We start from the raw sequence: 24,652 nt of genomic DNA, 5'->3' as shown, positions 1-24,652 counted from the left end.
TACCTATTTTTTGTCTTTTTTGTCTATGAGGTACTTTGGGCTACAATGTATGCATGAAAAGTGCTGTAAAATAAAGCTTATTATTATTATTATTATTATTATTATTATTGTTGTTGTTATGTGATCAAATTACCCAGTAACAGGTAAAGTGACAGTGGAATCAAATAATCATGTTTTGATTTACAGTGGGAGGGACCAACATTACTGCACATTTTAGTGTTTTTCCTGCTCCCAACACACCTGAGTCAACTACATAGTTAATTAACAAGCACTTCCTGAGTTGAAGTGGGTGTTTTAGAGCAGGAAAACACAAATACATGCAGAGCAGGGAAACCTGGGTTGGAAACCAGTCCTCTAGCCTCACGAACTATGAATATGAGTGGTAGCCTGAACAATACGTTTCAGTCAAATGTTAAAAATGGAAAGCAGCAGCAGCTCCATGCCATAAATCTCTGAAGAAGCTTCACATATACATGAAATGCCTTTTACAAGTTTCAAATGTGTATATTTAGTCTAGAACAGCCAAAAAAATGCTCATGTGAATCGCTGTTAGCTTAGTGCTAACATACTACTGGAATTCTGAAATTAGCATTTTTGGTGAAGGTGTTTTTTTCCTCATTTTTGACAGAAGTTTGACATTTATGTCTAAACTGAAGGCCTAGCTCTAATAGTCACTAACTAGTTACTACCCAAACATTCGACTAGTAACTAGTTACTACCCATGTGTGGTAATTTAAAGCTTTACTAGAATATTAGATAGGGATTGATCATTATGTGGCTCTGTTCTTTGTCTTGCACGGTGCAAAGCTAGCGCAGTTTCTCATGGCTGTTGGGGAGGACGTAATTGGCATTAGCTGCGGACCGTCTGGCGCATTAGAGCTGCTCCAGTCTGATTGGAATGAAGGTCATCAACAGCATAAAAACCAGCTCAGGAAGAGAGATGGCAATGGGCACAGAGATGACTGCTGAGATCAGTCGCGTAGCAGATGCGTCCGTGTGATCGATGAGGCCAAACGCGTGCCATAAATCTCCGCCATAGCGAAATGAAGTGCCGAGCACAACTGACACACTTACTGCTCCGCTTTAGCTCCCTGACAGGCCAGCGCCATCCCCAATCACATATTGGCATTTGGCTAAATCACAAGCAAGTTGGCAGGAGCTCGAATTCAGACATGTTGGCATTTAAGGCTAGTTTGATTGCACTCATTGGAGAATATCTCACTGGACTCATGATTTTGGGCATTCAGCAGACATATGGATGGTCTACTGAAGAGACGTATTGCAATATAGCTGAGTCATAGATCAAGGAGGATTGATCAGTTGCATTGATCTGTCTTGCAGACATGCAGTAAACATTCATAGAGGTTATAATCGCAGACACAAATGTCTATAAACAGTTCGGACACCCATGTCTGTTCACAGCACTCTTAAAGTAATGAGTTATTTGATCGATTAGTGTTTGATGCTTCTAAAAATACCTTAGATCTGTATAGTATCTATCATAGCTACCAGAATGCCTCATATTTGAAAAGTGGTTATCAAACCTCAAGACAGATAACGCATCAAGAAAGGACTATAAAAAATGCAGTATATTTGTATTTTACAGTATATTATTACAACATATTACAAAACATAATTTATCATGTAATAACTTCTTGATGTTCCCAAAAACATGAATACATGTAATTGAATAAAACATTTTAAAATATCTTCTGGAGACTGACTTACAGCATTTCAGTCTACAAGTGATTCCAAACTTTCTAACCCTGTTTCTTAATGTTATTCATTTATTTATTTATTTATTTTATTATTTAGTTAGTTAGTTGGTTAGTTAGAAAATAGACCACATTAAAAAATACACGTTGCCCTTTCCATTGTGCTAACATTTCATGATGAGTGGACCTTGATAAATGAATCATATCTAAATGACTTGTAATGAAATCTTCTTACGTTAATGTACATTAAAGTTAAGCATTTTTTCTATCTTCTTTTAAAATGATAACACTTTGACAAAGAAAATGATTATTTTAAACTTATAAAGTTAGTAACTTGCTTGGCTTAAATGTGTTGAGTAAATTTCAAATAGTAAGTTAACTGACCACCAGCTTTGTTTTACATTCTGTTAACTTATTTAAATTTCAGAAAATCAGCCAACTTACTTAGATTTTTAAAGTCAACAATTGGACATAATGTATTTTCATGTATAATAGCTTACCAGTTTGCAAGGTGTTCTTTTCATCAAATGCTGTTTCTGTTTTTCTTCAGACATACCTTTATGTTTCATCAGACCACTTGATTCCAAAATGCCGCTGGTTTATCTGAGTGTTGCTTTGTATACTTCAGAAGTTCAAGTCACAGTTAAGGTTACCTTCTGATGACCCTTCCATGTAGATGAAGTTTGTCCAACAGCACTGCAGAGTGAGGGCCGGTGTATCACTATTCCTGTGTCAGTGAAGGAAAATTGTAGCAAAACAGGCTACCGCAAGTTGCTGAGACTTAAATTATGTAAGTCAGAATATGTAAATAACTGCATTCTAATCTCCACCCACTTTTTGCACAGTCATCCTGTGGTGCTCCTAGAATTGCATATTTATGAGGAAGATAAGCACATTTTGCTTTTTTCTATGCGCAAAGCCCATAAATAGTGTGTTTAGGCTCGTGTGCCAGTTTTATGCATAACTTGTGGGAAGAATGTGTCCGATTTGCGCCTGAAACGGGTGCAAATGGCTTAGTATATCAGGCCCTCGATGTGAATCTAAACAAATGGCATGTGAATAGGCATTTTAATGGTGGTGGCAAAATGTCAGTGGCAATATTTGTCCAAAGACACTTAGAAGTGGTTCAAAGGGAATACATTCAAACAAATATGTCTCTAAATTTTAGAGGAAAAAGTCTTCAAGTATTGAGTATACAAGAATTAATAACTTAAGGGGCCAGTAATACCCTTATATGGAACTATCTAGCCTCACGCGTTGCTGTACATTCCTTTCTCGTGTTGTGAGCTTGGCATAGTGGAGAAGCTTGTGCGTCACAAACGTCTGATGAAAGCTTTGCTGCAGAGGAACGTGGTAGATTCAACCATACTGGATTAGTTTCACTTAAGAGTCCAGACCAAAGACAGCAAATTGATCCTGCAAGTAGGGAGGTCTTTGAACACTGGGGAAACAGAAAAGTCTTTTTTGACTTATTCTTATCTTAAGGTTGCCTGCGTGTTTATTTTCATAAATATGATGGAATCTGCCTGAAAGCAGCTTTATATGCTGTCAGTGTAGTAACAAATACCTTAAATCATCTGAATGGTAAAAAAAAAAAAGTCAATGCAACATTTTATTACTAGTAATTTTGGTCCGTTTTTATCGTGAAATGTTCACACAACATAAAGTACAGCTTATTTTTTCAAATTCCGAGTTATGAGATTTTGATAGGGCATCAACGATCTAAAGATGAGTAAGCGTTTCTGCCCCCACTTTGCGGTCATGGTTGCTTGGCAAGAACCCGTCCACGTTGTCCCTGGAAGGATAGCCTGAAATTAGACCAGTCACACCTCTTGCTTTTTATTTCTTGCCCTTAATTTAAAGTCATTAAAGTTCCTTGGAGCAATGCCGCTAACAAGGGTTTTTAATGTCATTTTTAAATGCTGACCTTTGGGTCACCTTACTGCCTTAAGAACGTGTTTGAGAATTCCGCCTTAAGCGTTTGGCTAAAAATGGAGTTTAATCACCTCATAAAAACCAGATGCACATTTAAACGTCCAGCCTTCAGCAGAACTTTGGGATCTCAAGCGTAAACTAATGTGTTCTCCTTTTTGCTTGAAATATGGTTGAATTGTGATAGCAGTCAGGACAGGAGGACATCAGTTGAACTGTGATCGCATTCATAGTGCCTGTGAAAGTTGGGGACACCTTACGTTTTACCACAATGGGAAATGAATGTTTGATTTTTACTATTGCTTTCCAACTGAGTAAAAAAACTGCAAATGTTAACACTCTTAAACATAAAGCTACCAAAAATGAGTCTTTGGAACAATGCCATAGAACAGGTGTGCCTAAACTTTTTGTCTTGGGGGCCAAAGTATAATATTTATGGTGGGCCAGTAGCCTTAGGTTTTTGCAGCTTACCTAACATAGTTCTGCAAAATTTAATGCACAATTAAATTTATTTGCTGAATGTAACATATAAAAAATAAAACAGAAAACATGGCCTGTACAGAGGTTTGGGCACCCTTTCAGTCAGTGCTTAGTAAAACCCCTTTTGGCTGAAATCACAGTCTCTAAATATTTCCTGTAGCCAGTCTTTCTATGCTTGATTTAAGATTTTTTTCCATTTCTCCTTGCAGAAATTATCAGAAATATTCATAGGTCATCTTGAACTCACATCATGTTTGAGATCTGCTCAAGAATATCCAAATACTCCTTTCTTCTTCAGTTTCTTCACTGACTGTGTGACATTAGCTTCCAGTATATATTGACATTTAGTATAATTCTTTCTTCTTTCTATCCTTGATCATGGTTTGTACCACTAGTTGCCACATAACCCCAAAGCATAATAGATCCATCCCATGCTTAACAGGTTGCAAGGTGCTCTTTTCATCAAATGCTGCTTCTGTTTCCTTTCAAACATACATTTGGTGAATGTAGCCATAGAGTTACATTTTTATTTCATCAGGTCACAGTACTTGTTTCCAAAATTATGGTTGTGTTGACTTTTCCATGTAGATGATGCTTGACAAACAACACTACACAGTGGGCCAGTGCAACACTATTCCTTTATCACCCAAATCTTCCTGTAGATCCTTGACAGTGATGTGGGGGTTTTGCTTTGCATACCTGACTAGTTAAGAGTGTTTTTCAGTGTTATTTATTTTAATTTGTATTCCGGATGTTATATTGACTTTAACAGTTCTTCTTAACTTCCCTTTCTTAATGACATCTCACACAGTAAAAATTACAAGCAGAAAGTTTGTGTTTTATAGTATTCTCTAGCTTTGTAAGTTTCACAATGCTTTGAGATGTTTGAAGGGTCACATAGTGATTAAAATAAGATCTAAAACTTAAAAAAAAAAAAACATAAATAGTGGGTCAACTGACAAGATTTCCAAACTTTTGCATACAAGCAATGATTATTTTTTTTTTTTTAAATTAGCAAAAATACATCATATTTAAGTTTGTTCCATACAGAGGTGGTTTTGATTTCTTTTAACTTAGACAGTTTTGCCCAGGAGTGGCCAGCCATTCAAAGACAGCTGTTGTTGTGGAGAAACAGTATTCTTTAAATACTCTACTGGTTTTCATACATACAAGGTCTTAACTTTAAATTCAGTCAAAAGATATTCTTCACCCTGGTGGTCTCTGAATCTCCTCTTCTCTGTGGTCTGCTACTTGTTATGCCCAGTTAGCTTGTTACTGCTAGCTACTTACATGTCGTTACATCAGCATTGCTATCAGTGAGAATCGTGTCAATATATTTTTGACTTATAGCTTTACACTGTGTTTCATCATTAAAATACTTCAAAACTAGAAAATATACTACAGTTTAGATAAAATATACATTGTGTCTTTGATAGGATGTGGGGAAGTGGGGTTAAATCGACGTCCTTGGCCTGCATGATCACTCTGGGCAGCTCTGCCGTAGAAGAACAATTTTTGAACCTGCCAATGGTTGTTTAAAGAACCATGTTTATAAATGAGATATGCAAGTGTGAAGCACATATTTGAAGTTTAAAGAGCCTCCACATATGTGATGGTTCTTTCCCAATTAAACGTTTGTCCTAGAACTGTACATCCAAGTCAATAGCCATTTAGAAACCTTTATTTTAACAAGGCGTATTGCTGCTTTATGTTGATTAAAGTGTCATCCTTGGTATGAATACTGGATTTTGCCTAAATAATAATTTGACAGTTTCCTTTGAAACTCTTTCAGCACAAACTTAGCTCAAACAGCTGAAAAGTTTGAGTGCTGATGAGTGCTAACAACACAACAAGAAGATGAAATGCGTAGGCTTTGTTATTATTCCCAAGGTCGTACCTTTGTTAATTGTTCATTCAGTTTCACAACTTTTGCAAAGAAAAATGGCAAGATCTCAACAGCTTCCTATTAAAATGATCTGTTTAAATTATTAAATTACTACCCCAAACATTTGAAAAGCATTGCTAGTTTGTTGCCAAAATCCATTATAAGCTGTGAATATGTAAGCAATGCTGTTTCAGTTTAGTTATTTTTGCAGTTTGGTGTTAAATATTCTCTGAATATTTCAGCTATGATTTCTCATGTGATTTCTTAGTAATGTTAGCTAAATTGTTAATGCTCCTCAATTAATTTCCATCTGCTGCTGTGCCATCGAATGCCAGGCGCAGATGTTTCTCACTCTCAGTGCTCTCAGTAAGATTTTCAGTGTGATGTTTGACATAAAAAGTAAAGACTGGTTCCCTTTTTACTGCAAAGTTCTTTAATTCAAGCATATGAAGTTGGTATAAGAGGTCCAAAATTATTGTGATAGTGCCCAGTGGAAGCTCTGCAGATGCTCAGATGATTAAAAATTTAATGAAATTTAGTTGACAAACAGAAAGTCAGAAATGTATATATACTTGAGTTATGGTTATGGCGGAAAAATAGTAAGAATTAGGTTTGTGTTTGTTTACCTAACTTTTTGTGCATGTTTCGGTAAAGGGAAATTCCATGAATTTCTACATTTCTGCATAATTAAAAGGTTAAGGTTAACAAAGTCATTCAGAGTGGTTTGATGTGAAATGCTCCCTTCCAGAGAAACGACCAGTCAGAATTGTTCACAGTGGTGGTGATAGAAGCCAGACATCTGAAAGCTAACTCACAAACTATTACTTGAAATGCGTATAATTACACTTGATGCATATATATATATATACACATACATACATACATATATATATATATATATATATATATATATATATATAATATATATACATATATGGCTATACGGCTATATTTATACAGTGGACATTACAACTTCTGGTTCCTATTTTCACCATTATAAAGAAATTACAATCAGAAAGTTGCACTGTTTCGCATCAAACCGCTCTGAATGACTGCTTACATCTCAGTGATCAAATGATACAGAAATTTGTGGAATTCCTCTTTAAAGAACCATTATTGTAAATGAGATGTGTGAGTGCAGCGAACCTTTTTAAAATTTGTAGAACATACAATATGTAAAAGTTATATTCTAACAAGATGTTTTCCCTGGAACTTTATGTCCAAACCAAAAACCATGTAGGAACCTTTATTTTTAACCTTCAGGAACCCAAGCATTGATTTTGTCAGTGTATTTTCATTGTTTTACCTTTTAAACTGTTTTATAAAGTAGGGTATTAATATTAATATTAATATTAATATTAATAAAGTAGGATATTTGGAAAATGCTGGAAAATTGCAGACATGGGTTTTAAAGGTTATTGAATTTGGTCACTTTGTCACTTTAACTTTAACTTTTAATGAACGTAAATTTAATGTAATATGTAATTTTATGTAATTTTTGGAGCATTCACAAAAACTTAACACTTAAACGTGTTTCTTCATTTATTCATTGTAATTTTACAGATTTTATCAATAAACAATAAAATAAATAAAACAAAAAATTCACCGCTCGTATACTTGGAAGATTGCCCTTCAGCTCCAAAACACTGAGAAAGGATGCCAGTAGGAAACAGACATGTTGTTTGCCTTTAGCATGCTGTGAATTTCAGATTATTACATTTTTCCACTACAATCGATGCTGCAGTTTGGAGTTCGGACTGTACAGATATAGTTTTAGTGACATTAAACAAAAGGCAGAAATAGATTAGGTTAAACAGTTGTGGCAGTTTTTCAGCAGATGGTCTCTGAGGGTTAGGAGTGCAGGGCAGCAGTTGCATTAGACATTAATATTTAATAAGTGTAATGTTAGTAGAAGATTGCTGAATGGTAGTTGAACATCTCAAAACTGTCTGCAATGGATTATTCAGATAAAACCTAACCAGCAAATATCAGTCCACAAACAAGAAGACCTGTGGCTCCACTATACTGTGGTCACTGTCGTTCCATCAACTGTGCTAAATCAATAAAATGGACACTCCTGTCAAACTTTGAGAGACTGCAAAAAAGGACATGTGGTCACATGGCTCCTTAGATCTTGTGGTTAAAATGTCAGATTCTCAAATGTTGTCGTTGTTGGCTGACGTCTGCTGAGAAATCTAGTCTTTTCTTCATTGTGATGTGGGACTCTGCTCAGGGGTTCAGATAACTGATATAGTAAGAGTATTATTTATAATTGCAAACAGTTTGCTGTCAAAGACATGGCTCTCAGAGGAGACAATGAGTATGTCTTCTGCAGGATATCAATAATTGTTTCACAGAGCATGGCAGTTCAAGTTGCAGTCTTCATCGTCTCTCAGAGACCTGCGGTGCACCGCTGACTTCATGCGCTATCGATCAGCTCATCAGGGTTCCTACAGTGCTGGAAAACCTGGAAAAGCCAGTGAATTTTCAAATCACATTTCTAAGCCTGGAGGCATCATTGATAATATATATATATATATTCTTTTAAACCTTGTGACATTTTATTTTCTTGTCTCTGGTGAGAAATTACATGTAACGCAGGACTGCTTTGTAGTAATTAGGTTACAAGATCTGAATTCTGAAATACATCAGGAGATCAGTTAGTGATGCCACAGCCATCTGCCACTACTGGGTAAAGTCACATAAATCCAAAACTTTGATTATTTCATTATAGAAAATCTCTCACAGGAGAAGGAGATGAAGCATAATATTATCAGTTAATATAATTTTTTCCTGCCCGCTGGTGCACGGTGACGTAGTCACACCTCAGAAGATGTTTGAAAGGTGGGCAAAAGTCTTTACATTTTGATGAAAGATGATATGATGAACTGTGCTTAATATGAGGTCAATTTCAGTTTGAGGTTGAATTGAAGAATGTACCAAATTGTTACTTTCTTCCATCATGTTGGTTTCCCAGCATCACTTTTTGGCGAATTTTGAAAATGCACAAAAAAACTGAATAAAAAAGTCTGAAATTGAAAAACAGCCAAATATCTCTAAATGAGTTTTTACATTAGGACAAGGTTAAAAAGTTAGAATATCTCTAAAGCCGAAATGTGAAAAAGGGTGATATAAAAGAGTTTTCGATTAAATGATGATGTTCCAGTGACTGGAAATCAGTGGTCCTACAGATGGTCAGATTGTGGCGTATAGCTTTTTGAATGTTTCTTTCAACATTCTGAAACGCCTAATCCAAAGATCGTTCAAACATGGCTCTGCACAGTGTGCTCCTAAAATTGTCTGGTGCGTTTACGTTCCTAGATGCAAAGTGGACGTCGTCGGGATGGCAATTAATTGGACCAGTGCTCGTCCTGCACTGCGTCTTTGAGCAGCAAACAACACAGCCTTAAAAAGATGGCAAATGCCTGTAAAGACAATTCAACTTAAAGCAAAAACCAAGTTAAATCTCTCCATCATTTCACAGCCCCTAATCATGGTAGCCTATATCATCTAAAGTTTCTTCACATAAATAATGGAAACACAACTTACTTTGACTTACTTTATATTTTTCTGCCAAAATTTGTCAAATGTTTGAATGGAAACCCAGTTTATGTTCTGTTGCAGTTAAAATGAAAAGCAGTGTAAGCAGCCAGTTGCAACACTTTCAAAGTTAATTGAAGTTGTGATCAGTGATCATAAAAGTTTGAAAATGGATCCTTTTTTGGTCTTGGGAAAGTTTTGTTTTGTAAAGATGTGGAAACCCTGCCTCTTTTTGGGCCTATTCCAAGTACAGTAGGAGTGAGTCTGTGGAGATGCTGTACTCTGGGCCAGGATGTGTTTGTATCGCGCTGTCAGGGTGGAGGAGGGCGTCTTGGCTTTAATGATGTTCCGTTGCCCTGGCTCGAGCAAAGCGGGACGCGGCTAATCGGTGCTGACGGTCTGCCGGGGAGTCAGATGACTCAGGGGCACGTTGGGCACACGCGCCTCCGGAGTGCACCCCCCTTTCTGCCTGTCCCAATCAGGAACACAGCTGAGGATTCTGCCGCACCTTTCCCCGGCAAATATTTACTCCGTCCCCATAAGGCCTGGAGATAGACAATCTCAGAGAGACAATCAGAGAAAGAGAGAAAGAGAGTAAGAGAGAGAGAGAAAGAGAGTAAGAGAGAGAGAGAGAGGGGCATGATGGCAGCCGCGTGGGCAGTCAAGCGTGTCCGAGAAGGATGCATCACCGAGAATTCGGAATAGATCAACAATGATAAATGATGTGGGTATTTGTGGCGGACATTTTGGAATTGCCTTGTCTGAGTGTGTGTGTACAGAGGTCTTCTGGTAAATGTTCTGTCTGAAGTGTCGATGGCAGAGAAAAGAAAATCTAACAGTGATCTACATGGCGATGTTACTTTTACAGAATTTTGAATGTAATTTTTCATATGCAGAGTTTCATTCTAAAATGCTGTATGTGGACCATTGCAAAGAATGAGCTCAAACTGCATAGTTAAATAAATAAATAAATGAATAAAGTATTCAGACGTTAGATATTTACAAGAATTATGTTATTATTTAAACCCAAGGCATTAACCTTTTCAACTCCTTGAGACCGCTGGTGGTTCCAAAATGCACTTCGCCACATTCTTCATAACTTTCATATTCCATAAGCTACATTCAAAAGGTGGGGGTCATATGAGAGCTGTAACTGTCGTCTTTCCAGTCAAATAGATGGGTAATGTAATTTTAAACCCTTATAATAAAAGAAGCTGAACTTTTTTTGTCTACTGAAAGTCGATCCATTTTTCCACAAATCTGGGCTATAAACTATAAACAGATGGTGTCTCTTCAGTGATATACTCTGTAAAAAATATTTTTATAAAATAATACAAAGAGCGGCTAAGATTTTTGCCTTTCAGCAGTAAATTGTAAGTATATAGCAATATGTGTATGATCATAAAACACATGTTCTGTTAATTTGAAGGGAGCTTTTACAAAAAAAATAAATAAATAAATACAATAAAAATTTACATTTACTTCAGGCAGTTACTAAATAATTTGCCTTACGATAAGGTCATGTAAATTCAGATGGACTAACCAAAATATACCCTGGTCAATTAGAGGTTAATTGATATGGTAATATGCTAAATATATACAAAATGATCATTTATAGCGCATTTCCTTTTGGGGGGTGGCTAACAAAATGTAAAAATGTTTAAAAGATCTTGTTGATTTCTTTTAAAGTGAAGTTGAAGGATTTACATTCATCATGAGTTTATTTTTTAAGACTTATTTTAGCCCCTGCGTTTTAGAACAGGAAATGAGACTGCATCCCTGTCCCTCATGGCCACATGAAGAGCAGTTAGATGCCGTTGTTTTGAGGTAAATGTGTCCCAAAGTCTGAAAATCAGTGTGTAACATTAAGAACTGTCACTACCGAAATATTTTCTGCAATTAAGTAAACTTTTTTTGCGTTTTAATAAAAAATATTATGATTTGTATGTGTGTACAACTGTTCAGACTGTTCAACTGTTCATGTACTGGCTGTCATTTTTGAGTTGTACTAAAATTGCTGAAAATGTCACTGCCGAAACATTTGGTAAAGTTTGAGTAGTGTTTTGATGGTTTTGTTAGTGACAAAATGGAATATTCAATCATTTGTTTAATAAAACAAACATAATTAAGGTATAGTGTCACTCAGAGCACAAAGATTTTAGTCAGTTAAAAGTCTGAAATGTGTTTTGAACCCTGACTTTGAACCCGTTTGGTAGACCTTTTTGAATAGAATCACAGCTGATGTGTAATGGAAAACACATTTTATTTCAATAATAAAGGTGGTATTAATCTTAATATACCTTTAGTATTTCTTGTATGTGTACAAGAAATACACTCTCTACAATGTATTTCACCACTAAAAAGTGATCTGTCCAGCTCATTCCTATGCCCCATGATGCTTTGAGTGGATTATGGACAGAACCTCTGGTGAAGCATAAATGCTATGTTAAATGCTCACAGTATCCTAACATGCTAGAAACATGGGAATGAATAAAAATGTAAATAGTCCTTATTGGTGGGATGCTTGAATGCTTGTGAGCTAATGTTTGTAATTGATCTGTTAACCCGAACCTGCTTGCGAGAAACACTTTAGTCAGAGGTTTCTATTTATAGCCTACTCCATTACTTACGCTAATAAAGTCATTTCGACTTTTTAATTTTGTTTACACTGTCAGGTACAGGCATAAAACCGTAAGCAACAGCATTACATAACAGTGTTTAATGGCCACGGATTTGTGCTTTGAAGCACTGCACTTATACTCGTAAGACTGTAGCGACTGCTGTAAACTCCATGTTGTCCCAGAATGAGACTTTTAATGGGTCATAAAACAATAACAAGTAAGCACACTTTCCTTAACTTAGCTTAAACAGTAATGAACAACAATTGCGTTCCCAACCAGGTATTTCGGCCATAATCTCAGAATGCAGTAGTGACTTGAAAAATAAGGTGGACGGTACGTTTTGGAAAAACCCTTTAGATGTTCTCTATTTCATCATAATTTTTGGAGTACTAGATATCAGACATCAGAACTTATTTCTCAGTTTTGCTCTACTATTTCAGTGTAATGTTATGTGTGATTAACCCCTTAAATACTAGACTGTTATTAATCTTAAAGCTTATTTTCTATCGACTACTATAAATTATTTAGTAATTACTGTAAAATGAATGTCATCACTGTCATATCAAGCCTATGTATCTCAACAAATTACAATAAACATGGCAGAAATGCAAAGCATGTTTCTTTTTTGTAATAATAATAATGATCAATAACTTTATTTACATATCACTTTTCTTACATTTAATCTGCAGCTCAAAGTGCTTTACAGTGTGGAACAAAAACAACAGTGAAAGAAAAGAGATAAACTAAAGAAATAAAACTGGCAAACAATAAGATGCAACAAATAAAAGCCATGACAGAAAAGAGAACAATAAAAAATAGAATAAAAGTACCGTCATTAAAATAATATGACGTAACATAAAAGTAATATTCCAGTAAAGGTAAGGAGAATAATAAAAGCTAGTTAAATGCTAAAGTGACTGTTTAACTGTTTTTTGTTTGTTTGTTTGTTTATTTTAAAACAGTAATAGAAAGTGCTTGATGAATATTTATGGCTTAAATGTTGTAGATTTTTGGTGCATAAAAACAAATGGCTGCTTCATCATTTTTTTAAATGTTGTTTCATATGTGGAATATGGAGAAAGCCAGCACTGGATTATCTTAAGACACGTTTTAAAACATAGTTTATCAGACATTCAGAGATGCATGAAGGTGCTATACCAGAACTAGAACTAGTAATAAAAACGTTTAGTCAGTTTTAAAGGAAACAGGTAGCCAGTGGAGCGATGCTAAAAATGATCTAACATGATCTAATTTTCTAGTTCATGTTAATATTCTTAATGCTGTACAAGTAGTATGTGCTTGTAGGAAGTCCTGTGAGCAATGCATTACAATAATCAAAGCAAGATAGCTTTCTATCAAATCATAAAAACACCTGCTATTTTCTTCACTTGTTTCATTGAGAAGTATTATCAAACTGCTTTGCTGTTGTTGGAAACAGTGACAACTTTCTGAACAACCACTGCAAAGTTCTTTATAGTCATGCAGGGCCGGATGTGATCCTATAACGAGAATGAGAATACATCTGAGGACAACTTGTGAAACTTTTTGGTGCTGGATTGCAATATAATCTGCCACCAACAGGGGTACACTTCCCTGTACAACCCACCCCCCAAATTCCACTAGTCTTTTAACGTCTAGAGTACAATCGATAACACAAGCAAAACGAGCTAGCTAGTGACACGCCGTTGTTTGTAGTTTTGTCACTTATAATGTGTTTTGTCCTCTCAAAACACAAATCTACATGCTTAATTGGAGTTTTTGAGGGTACTTTTCAGCCATGCTAACTTGTGTTACCTTCTATGGGCTAACAACAGGCTTGTTGTCCATCAGACATTGTTGACGAGTGCACCATCGCCCCCTACTTTTAGCTTCACCTTCACAAGATGATGAATTGGTTTAGAAATTCAGTTCCCAACCTAAAAAAGGTCTTTGCGACCACCTACATATAGTCAAAAATTTTAATGGGTGTCCCCAGACATTCTCATTATGATATAGTGTCCAGCTCCATGAGACTAGGCTCTGTAGGGAACCAAAGGCAAGGTTGAAGTGTTAATGAAAGCCATTGCTTTGCAGTTTGCAAAAATCTGCACTGTAGTACAAAAGCATTTCAAGACTGTATTGTATACATTTCTCATATAGTTGGTGAATTATCAGGTTATATGTCCTATATTCAGTGTTTTGTTGGCACCATATACTTCACTTTAGTTACCGATCCTCAGTCTTTGTTTCAAAAGATGACCTCTATATGTATCAGTGTTTTGACAGTAAAGATCAATATGTGTCCCATAATCCAGGGCTTTTCTGTACATTAGAAGTTAAACCCCTTACATGACCAGGGACCGTGGGTGGGCCCAAAGTTTTATTACACACTTCTATAACCTAAGAATAGCTCAGCCGGTTTGCATTGAAGTCCCTGTAGTTACTGAATAATAAGCCTTAGTATGTAATAAGACTAGGATTTTAAGCAGTTAAAGACATCAAACTGAGCCTAACGCAGTAATATCAAATGTGCTAAGTCTTTGCTTTTCTCAAACAAAAGGAATACAGTTCCTTAGAACATTAGAGATCTTTCTTCTGTTATTCTTTTTCGCTCAGTCCCACCCTCAGGTTTTGGCAAAGTGTCGAGCTCCCAAGGGTAGCGTGCCTCCATCTCTCTCGCTCTTTTTTTATCACATTTATCAGCTGCCACCTTATCGTGCATGTCTTTTGGCTTTTATCCTTTAAACTGGTAAGGTGGACATAGATTTTTTTTCATGACACTGTCAACCTCTGCTGTCTTCGGCTTGCCGTTAACAGCCCAGAGTGCTAGAGAACTAAAATTAGCCTCAAAATGAGACAGCTCAGAAAAACAAAAATTGGCTGCAATTACAGCAGAAATCCTTATTGGGTCATGTTTTGACTCACCCTGTGCCAGGAAAATATGAATATCGTTTAGAGCGAGGGAGCGAGGGGGGAAAGGCAGTGAGAGGGCTGGTGAGTGAAGAATGGTGAAAGGGAAGGAAAGAGCGAGAACGTGAGAGAAAGAGAGAGAGAGAGAGAGAGAGAGAGAGAGAGAGAGAGAGAGAGAGAGAGAACACAAGAGCTAGAGAGAAGGACATTTTATTTTCCTTCAGCACATCTATTGTGCTAAAGCAGAGAGAGCCAGAAGGTTGTTTGCCGTGAAGCTGCTAAGTAACAAGCTGACTCATTACATTCGGACTTGATGGGCCAATATGCTTGCTTCTTTTATAAGTTCACGTTTTCAGCATATTAAATCATCTAAAGCCTTCGCTCTGTTTGCTAGGCACTCGCTGTTTCCTTATTGTTTGTTTTCAGGCATCAAATGATCCAACCACTTGGGCACTTGGCAACATGAGGGCAATAAAGAGAAGATGTTCTACTGTATATTAGTTTCATAAGCAATATGCTTGAAATTGGACAGTGATATTCATCCCTGTAGGGCTTGAAAGAATGTAACTGCAGCATCACTTCAAATTCAGACTGCCGCTGCAAACCAGCTGTATGTTTAGACTGTAAATAACTTGCTGTCATGCTGGTCAGGGTGATGCATCTGGGTTTCAGACAATAAACTGCTTTGAACTGTTTAAGCTTTGTGACAGTTGAGTGTTGGTATGGCTCCACACTGGATTTTTATTTATAGTGTTAATATGCTTCCATATTTCTGCCATGGTTTATGCCTTAAAAGCGCCACATATCTTGCTGTATTAACAAAACACCTGTCTGTCTGTAATTTCACTTTACGGCTTTTGCTATCAATTACATTAGCAATCAACAGTGTTGGGGTAGTAACTCGATAAAAGTGTAATCCATTACAAACTACTGATGCTTCGACAGAATATTTATGGCTTTACACTGTTTCCTGTGTTCACGCTGTGCTACTTATATTTACAGTCATACACAAATTACGTAAAGGACAGTCACAAATAATCTATATGGAGGAAATATGTGTTTCCATGCTAAATTAATATTGCTGTCCTAGAGTAATGAGTAATGCAAGTAGTGGAATTCTACCACCAATTATACCAATTATTATTTTTTATTATTAGATTTTGAGACCCTTGATACTACAACTAATTGACAAGAAAGTTTATTTACAGTATTTTAAGATAAACAGCTGACATCTAGCCCTGCCTCACACTAAGTCTACTAAATGTATCACTGCAAAACTTTCAGGATGTCTACGCTGGAAATGTCTTGTTTTTTGTTTTTAGATAGTTGAACCATGTTTTGATGAAAGTCAGCAGGTTTAACGGCAGTGGTGTAATATCAATGTGGCGCGACATACCAATGTAAGAAACAGAGTGTCAAAAACTGAGCTCTGCCGCTAGTTTCAGATGTAAACAGCTTTGTTACAATGGGAGTTAGTTGGTTTCGTCTTTGTCGCTTGCTTGGGTTGCTTGCAGTCATTATAGTTCTTTGGAAGGTTTGTTACTTATAAAAAAGTTGTGACTGCTACTTATTTTACCAAGTGGTTGTCTACATTACAAGCAAATAAGGTGAAGATGGAATGTTATTTGAGGTGTTGTATTCGGAACGCCATTATCAAGAGATATTGGTTTATATAAAACGCTTCTTAGCCATTTACATTGCGAGGTCAGAACTAATAGTGGTATAAAAAGTCTGTAATGTGACACTGTAAACTGTAATGTGATAAGAGTTTGCTGTGTGTTCAGTGGGGTTGAGATCAGAGCTCTGTGCAGGCCACACCAAACTCAAACGTCTTTATGAACCTCGCAGTCCTACTGGAACAGGAAGGGGTCTTCCCCAAACTATTGCCACATTGGAAACATATAATTGTGTAAAAATGTCTTCGTATGCTGTTGCAATAACATCACCCTTCACTGGAACTAAGGGGCCAAGCCCAAACCCTGAAATACAGCCCAGACTACTATCCCTCCTCCACCAAACTTTACTGCCACTACATGTTCCAGCAGGTCGCGTTCTCCTGGCATCCACCAAACTCGGATTCATCCATCACACCTCCAGATAGTGAAGTGTGATTCATCACTCCAGAGAACTTTTCCACTTCTCCAGAGAACTTTTCCACTTCTCCAGAGAACTTTTCCACTTCTCTAGAGTCCAGTGGCAGCATGCTGTATACCACTCCAGCTGACACTTGGCATTGTGCATAGTGATCTTAGGCTTGTATGCAGCTGTTTGGCTGGTATGAGCAGAGGATTGGTTGAGCTGTTGTTGCTCCTAGATGCTTCTCTTTCACAATAGTAGCGCTTACAGTTGACCAGGGCAGATCTAGCAGGACAGAAATTTCACAAACTGACTGGCACAAGTGGTGTCCTATCATAGCGCAATGTTTAAAGTCACCGAGCTCTTCAGTATGAGCCATTCTACTGACAGTGTTTTGTCTATAGAGATTGCATGGCTGTGTGCTTAATTTTATACACCTGTTAGCAATGGGTGTGGCTGAAACACCTGAACTTGATAATTAAAAGGGATGTCCACATACTTCTGGCCATATAGTTTATCACATACTGTATAATATTAACATGTTTTCACCTATGTATGTGGGATAGTAGGGTGTGTGAGTAGTTTAAAAAAAAAGTTTATATATATATTTATTATTTATAATTGGATATATATATATATATATATATATATATATATATATATATATATATATATATATATATAAAATTGGTATCGTATCAGCCAATTTTGAAAGTTACAATATCGGTATTGGTATTGGAAATCACGCCGTCCTTACAAATCATGTTTAGCCTTTCAGAGATTAAAATTACACAAAAAAAGATGAGCAATGAAGCCTTTTAAAGTACTTAATCTGTTTTGCTTTGTTTTTCACTGTCAGCATGAATGTCTCTCTTTCTCTGTCAGGGCTGTGCCTCATTTGCGTGTTGTAGACGGTGGTCCACAGTTGTAGTGATACGGTGTGATGTGGTGGTCTCCAGAGGCTAGTGGGACAGTTAGATTTCTGGCACTGTTCTCCATTCCAGATGGGCTGCTGTCAGTCGTTACATTGATTTGGTATGCTTCAGACATCCTGGGTTCAGAGGCTTAAGAAAAACATAGAGAAGCTTTAATAAAGCAGTGGATCTGGAAGAGGAAAGTGATTTGCACTCCGGGTGTGTGTGGGTGTGTGTTTTGGGGTTCATTCGAGGATTAAGCATATAGGACATCCCATTTGCATCTTGCTGTGTGGAATTATAATAAGCTGCACTGCTCTCCCTCAACTTTCTCTTAGAAGTTTTTAACCTTTAGGGTTGTTTTGTATGAGTGTGAAAAAAATCTCATTTTAGCTTAGCATCAGGACAAGCCCAGAGTCTATACCGTTTTGTCTATGAGATAAACAAATGCAGGTTGTCACAATCTGTGATTAAGAAGTTCCAGAGCATATAAATTTTGTTTTGTGCACATATTCCCCCTGACTATAACTGTTCGTTGAATTACGGTCGTGTGCAAAATTTGAAGACCCCAGATTATATTACATGTTTTGATGATTCCAAGTATGTTCTCACATTCTCTACTGATCATTTTAATGCACAATATCTCTGCTTAGTTAAACATATCATTACTGCCAAAAAACCTGTGTCTAGGTTATTTTTTATTTTCATTGTTCTCCCTCATTTGAACACAGTAGCTATCCTTAACATCTTTATCTAACATTAACTTACATTACCAGTAAACGATTTGCAATTTTTGAGGTACTTTTTGACAATGAAAAACATAAGAAAAAAAAAAAAACATAAAATATAAAATGTGCCATAACTTTTGCATAGTTTGTTTTTTTACTAAAATAAATAAACAGTAATTGTGCTTTAGAATGTGTTCTCTGTAGAGGATGTGTAATTACATCCACTTCAAAAATCAACAAATCATTTCATTTGACCAGGGGGGTCCAAACTTTTGCAGACGACTGTATGAGGTCCTTGGAAACCAGCAAACCTAGTCAAATGTGGTAACCAAGTAACTTTGACAGTAGCAGCCTACATTTGAGTAGCTGGTGTTGTTGTATAATAGTTTTGAAGTAATATATAGTTATAATTAGGGCTGAAAGAATCGTTTTTATATCAGAATCGCAGAAGCATCCATGTGATGTGCCATCACCACCACAGTTAACTGGCAGGCTGTTGTGTTACTTAACGTAGATAATGTGTTAAGCCTTCAAGCCCCAAGCCAGTAAAACTATACCCTGGTCTTCTTAGCCCAAAAAGCAGTTAAAATCATAATCGCAGTATTGGTGAGAAAAATTGCAATTAGATATTTTTCCTAAATCGTTCAGCCCTAGTTGTAATCCTAACCTTACTTTCACATAATTTATTAACACCAATATGTTAAAATAATAATTGCCACATCATCTACAGAGAACAAACTCAAATATAGCATTTGTTTTATTTATTTGTTTGAGTTTAATATATTGGGGGAAAAATAAAATGTAAAATATAAAAAGTGCCATAACTTTTGCACAGACCACATTTTACCCCAATATGTTAAATTTAGCAAATAAACACTAATTGTGCATTAAATTGTGCAGAAGTGTGTTCTCTGAAGAGGATGTGTACTTATTATGACTGGGGTGCCCAAACTTTTGCATACAACTGTACATAGGATAAAGCATCTCGAATTTAGAATATTTTTGTTTACCACGTGATGCAATATGGGAGATGTAGCACTTAGAAAATAGCACTTTTCTCATAGGGAACAATGGCTTACATTGGCTTAGAGTGTGTTCTTGACCTGTCCGTGCTCCACCCACAAATGCATTCTGTTGTAAAGTTGGATAACTTTTACAGATTGTTGGCTGAACTTCTGTTCAACATAATGAATTCAAGATGTAATTTAGACTTGCTATATTTTTAATTGAGCTTTCACACTAATACAAAATAAACTAAAAAACTAAGTGCTCTGAAGTCTTTCATTAGCTTGAATGGTAATTTTACTAATGTTCTTTATAGCTTGTCCAACCTGGCAACAGTTGCTACAAAACAGCGCATTTGTGGGCGCAGCTTGGATTGGTCAATTTAGGTATATTGCCGGCTACAAAATAATGCCCAACCTCAGAGGTCCATGGATGCACCTGTACTTGGCTAAGCACCTTTTTCCTGTGTTCTGTTTACAGCGCTGTGCGTCTTGATCATGAGAGACTGACCCATCAGTGAACGGATCTCCAAAGCAAAGGACCCGTTATGACTACCAGTCGGCGTAGGCATGAGACTGGACACAGCTCCGAGGAACCAAAAGTCCCGATGATGTCCTCCCTGAGTGACCAGTGCTGGACAGCAGAGGAGAGTGTGAACACTGCTTGCTCTCCCACCACCAGTAAGACAGGAAGTCCACCTTCAAGCCAGGCATCAATCACTTCTTAAGTCCCGCCCCTTATGAATGCCTTAAAGACACAGTACACTACATCTCTGCGCAGAGGGATACAGAATAGAAGACTTCTTTAAAAAAAGCTTGACCTTTTTTTTTACCTTTATTTTATTTTCTTTATGTGTGAACCTGTGTCTTGTATGAAACAGATGTGAATATTTTAATATAATAGAGAAATATTTGTTTGGTTGTAATATGGACACTTGATTCTGTTGGGTGGGCTTGGTGAGAGATTTGCGAAGCGGGTATAAGGCCGTGCTCTCTGTCTGCAGTGTCTAGTTTTTTAATCTCCTCCTTCTGTTTCGACCCAAACCACGGGCTTGAAGGGCGAGAGCTGGCAAGCAGGCTGCCTGATGTCAGCTTGGAGTCGTCCCAGGGCCTTTCATTAACAGTGTATTCATGCAGGATCAAAACCCATTCCACTCCCCTCACCACCGGACTCAGTATCATGCCACTGCTGTCAGAGGAAGCGCTAACGTCTCGCCAACTACAGAGTTCTTAGGAGGTTATATAAACTCTTGTGCTGGTGCGAGTTGTTTAGAGTTTAAGTATCTCACATCAGTATGTATTGCTAGTACTGCTAGCTGCCAATTCCTGTAAAATTACAAGCAAGCAAACAAAAAGACAAGGAGCAACAGGGTTTCCTCAGGAAGACCAGGACGGGTCATATGTTAGAGGATGAAGGATTGTGCTGCCAGGTGCCATGGACATTTAATTGGGCTTCACGTGTGTTCATTCTTGGACCTGTGCCGAATGTTGTGTATACATCATAAATGTCTCTTTTGTATCATCATATGCAATCATAGTCCGTGCTGCGTAGTCCCACTTTTAAACATCGCTAATCAAATTAGCATAATCAGCAGGGATATGAACCATTGGCCTGGCAACAATTACCATTCACAGTGCAATATAGCAATCAGTACCATTTGGTATTATATGATGTGATGGATGACCCAGCTGTCTGGTGGGGTGCTTTATCCATTACTCTGCATTCAGCAAACATGCATACAGACAGGGTCACAAGAGGCAAGCAAACCTGTCTGCTTAAATTAGGAATGTAGTTCCACAATTGTACATTACAGCAACGGCAAATTAAAGCCTTGAAATCTAATGTAACAGCACAAGCTAGTAGTTAAACTCCTTAGTATTAAAAATACATTGAATTTGCTTGAGTTTGATTTTTCCACATGAATAAAATACATCAACAAAGTTTTGTCCTTCAGTTTGGTAATAATTGTGTTGGTGTAACATGCTTTATTCATATGGAAATTATGTGCACATTTGGATCAAGTAAATTCAGTGCATTTTTCTGTGCACACTCATAAAAATAAAGGTTCCTAAATGATTCTTGGCTTAGATAATACAGTGCTAGGACCAACCTTTAATTGGTATAGAAGTTTTATATTATGTGGAGAATCGTTAGAGTCCAAAAAGGTTCTTTATACGTGCATGACAAAAGTGTTTTTTTAAAAAAAAACAATCTGTTGAAAGGTCCTTGGCTGCCTTTATGTGTTGGCATTAAAAAAAACAGTCATTCATAGCAGAATTGGAGTAATCAGCGATGGTATGCAACTGATGCTATACAGCCATGTAAACACTGCTATGGTGATAGCCAGTGGCCCACCCACATTTGTCACTGGCCCACCCAAAATAACATCTCAAATGTAATTTGAATATAGAATCTTAATAAATAAATAAACCAACCAGTATAAAAATGAACTTGATAGATATTCCATGAAAATGCAGTTTTTGAAATTGAACCATCAAAATTCCAGTTTAACCGAAACTATAGATTAAGGCCTTTTGAAAGCTTTTTATTATCAGAATTGGACAAAAGCTCATCAGAGGACAAAAACCTTTTCCAAGACCATAACTGCTGCATATGAACATAATTCATTTCAAGGCACAAAAGTAACTAAGCGGAGCTTATGATGTTACATCAATACAAATCTGAATGTGGCTTATTAAATCTAAAAGCATTAATACCAATAATAGAGAGGAATCACAAGCAGATTGAAGTTATGCGGGATGTTATTGCTTTTTTTGTGCAAAGTGGTTTACTTTTTTTTCTTATTATGAATTTTGGGCATCTCAGTTACTCTGTTTTGAGGCAGACGCCTAGCAGACCCCTCATAGTAATGGTTCAGTTGTTACTTTGTTTTAGCCATCAGCCGTGGGAGTGAAATTCAGAGTTCGGCCCACTCACACCACCACTGGTGATAGCGTTTCTTCTAGCTATTGTTTGTAATGGTGTGCTTTTGGTGAGGATTTTGTTGAACACGTACACCTGGATTTCAGCTATGAGCACTCAGCACTCACGTTTTGAAAAAATCAGCATCTGGTTTATTCCAGCGTTGCAGTTGTAAATCTTTTTGTGCCAAGGAGAGAGCCAGGAGACTGAGATGCAGCGATGAAGTCTGTATTTGAGAGCGTGCTGTCCATCAGTTTTCAGTAGTCCAATGTGACAACAGTCTTAGCAAAAAGGCATTTATACCATGTATTTCCCCTGCAGCGATTGGTACATCTGCTAGTCAGGAAACACATACAATAGACATCTTGTACGCCAGGAAACATATGACCAGCCATGTGTTGGAGGCTCAATCAATAGTTGAGGTAGACATCTGCTAGGCATGTGATCAGTCATTAGTGAGCTCTGCAATTCAGAATCAGGAAAAATAGAGAGGAAGTAAACTAAAAGAACTAAAACTAATGAAAGAAAATAAAGTTAACCGCATGGCTGATGGCAAAAGTTGGGAAAATTGAACTCTTCATGGAATATTCTACTGACTGCTGCTATATACTGTCATCGCTGTTAGCATTGGCAGAAAATTCCATCGCTACTCGATTGAAAAGACATAAAATATCCAGTTTACCATCGTCTACCTTCATAATAACCCGCATTACTGACTCAAGAACCCTCCAAAGAGCACTTTTTGGGACCTTTATTTTGAAGAGTGTAAAAGGTTTGAGCTGTAACTTTATTTTGCTTGGTTACTGTCATGCCCCAACAGGCATACAGGCATTGAGAGTGGATATGGAGCGAAATTCCTTTTAAGCGATTAAGTCAGCCACTGTTCTTGGTTTGTGTTTAGCATTGTCACTTCTTACTGTCATTGCTGACTGAATGCCTGCTTAATTTATCAAGCTACTCTCCCTGGTAAAAAGAGCCCGAGATTGATTCTGGGTGTATAAGGCTGAGGAATCAAGGCCAATGCTTCAGCATCCACGAGTGCTTCCAAACAGTTTAGGCTCAAATTTAATCTGCGCTTTTATAACCCCATGCTGCAAACGGTGCCCTCGCAGCCACGGCAGCAAATTACAGTATCACACAGTGACAGCGCAACAATAATCCCCACCACCATCACCACCACTGCCACCGCCACAACCCCCCACCCCCCCACCCCCCAACTCACACAAACACACATACACAACGCCTGCGAAATCGCATCCTCACTTCACAAACCCTTTCTGTACGGAGGAGAGAGGCAAAGCTGCTTGTGAATAACACAAAACACCCTCTGAAACTTCCACAGTACTCTCTCTCTCTGTCTTCCTTTGCTTATCTAACACATTCAACCATGCATGCGGGCATGAGCGCAAGCAATCTTGCATTCACTCTTTCTCCCTCCCTCGCACTCTTCTCCTCTCTCTCTCTTTCCACCTCTCTCTCTCTCTCTCTCTCTCTCTCTCTCTCTCTCTCTCTCTCTCTCTTTCCACCACAACCGCACCTGCTGGAATCAGCTCAGAATAGAGATAAGCCTGTCAGAGACGTTACGTAAAAGGATGCTGTGGAGTTTTCTTAAGTGAAATATTTGAAATTATAGCTTGTATCTAAAAGGATGAAGCAGCTGCTTTGTTTGTCATGAAAAAAAAAAAATGCATTCAATTCATCTGTATGCAAAGTACTACGGAGGTGTATTATCTATTTTTTTAAAATCTAGCCTTGACTCTTATATAACCAAAGTTGAATTGAAATTCCGTTCTATGTCGGGGACTCTCTTGCTCTCCCTCTCTCTTTTTTTTCACTTGGAGGTATAGACCTAGTGAGGGTAGACGCACATTAAACATATGTACATAAAGCAGATGTCTATTTTAATGTGTCCTGTTAAGAAAATCACATGCGTCACTTGGGGAAG

At 37.3% G+C, this 24,652-nt stretch overlaps 1 protein-coding gene across 1 annotated transcript in view; it reads left to right on the top strand.

Moving 5' to 3' along the window:
* Positions 1-20,416, top strand: part of kcna4 (potassium voltage-gated channel, shaker-related subfamily, member 4) — a 62,196-nt gene extending 41,780 nt beyond the window's left edge. The window contains exon 2 of the mRNA XM_036584191.1: positions 20,266-20,416. The gene's annotated coding sequence lies outside the window, so the exon portion shown is untranslated. The remainder of the gene's footprint in view (positions 1-20,265) is intronic.
* The last annotated feature ends 4,236 nt before the right edge of the window (positions 20,417-24,652 follow it).

The sequence above is a fragment of the Colossoma macropomum genome, unplaced genomic scaffold, assembly GCF_904425465.1.
Source record: "Colossoma macropomum unplaced genomic scaffold, Colossoma_macropomum, whole genome shotgun sequence".
Taxonomy (NCBI): domain Eukaryota; kingdom Metazoa; phylum Chordata; class Actinopteri; order Characiformes; family Serrasalmidae; genus Colossoma; species Colossoma macropomum.
Note: the sequence above shows the minus strand (reverse complement) of the source record. Positions and strands in the feature narration are given on the sequence as shown.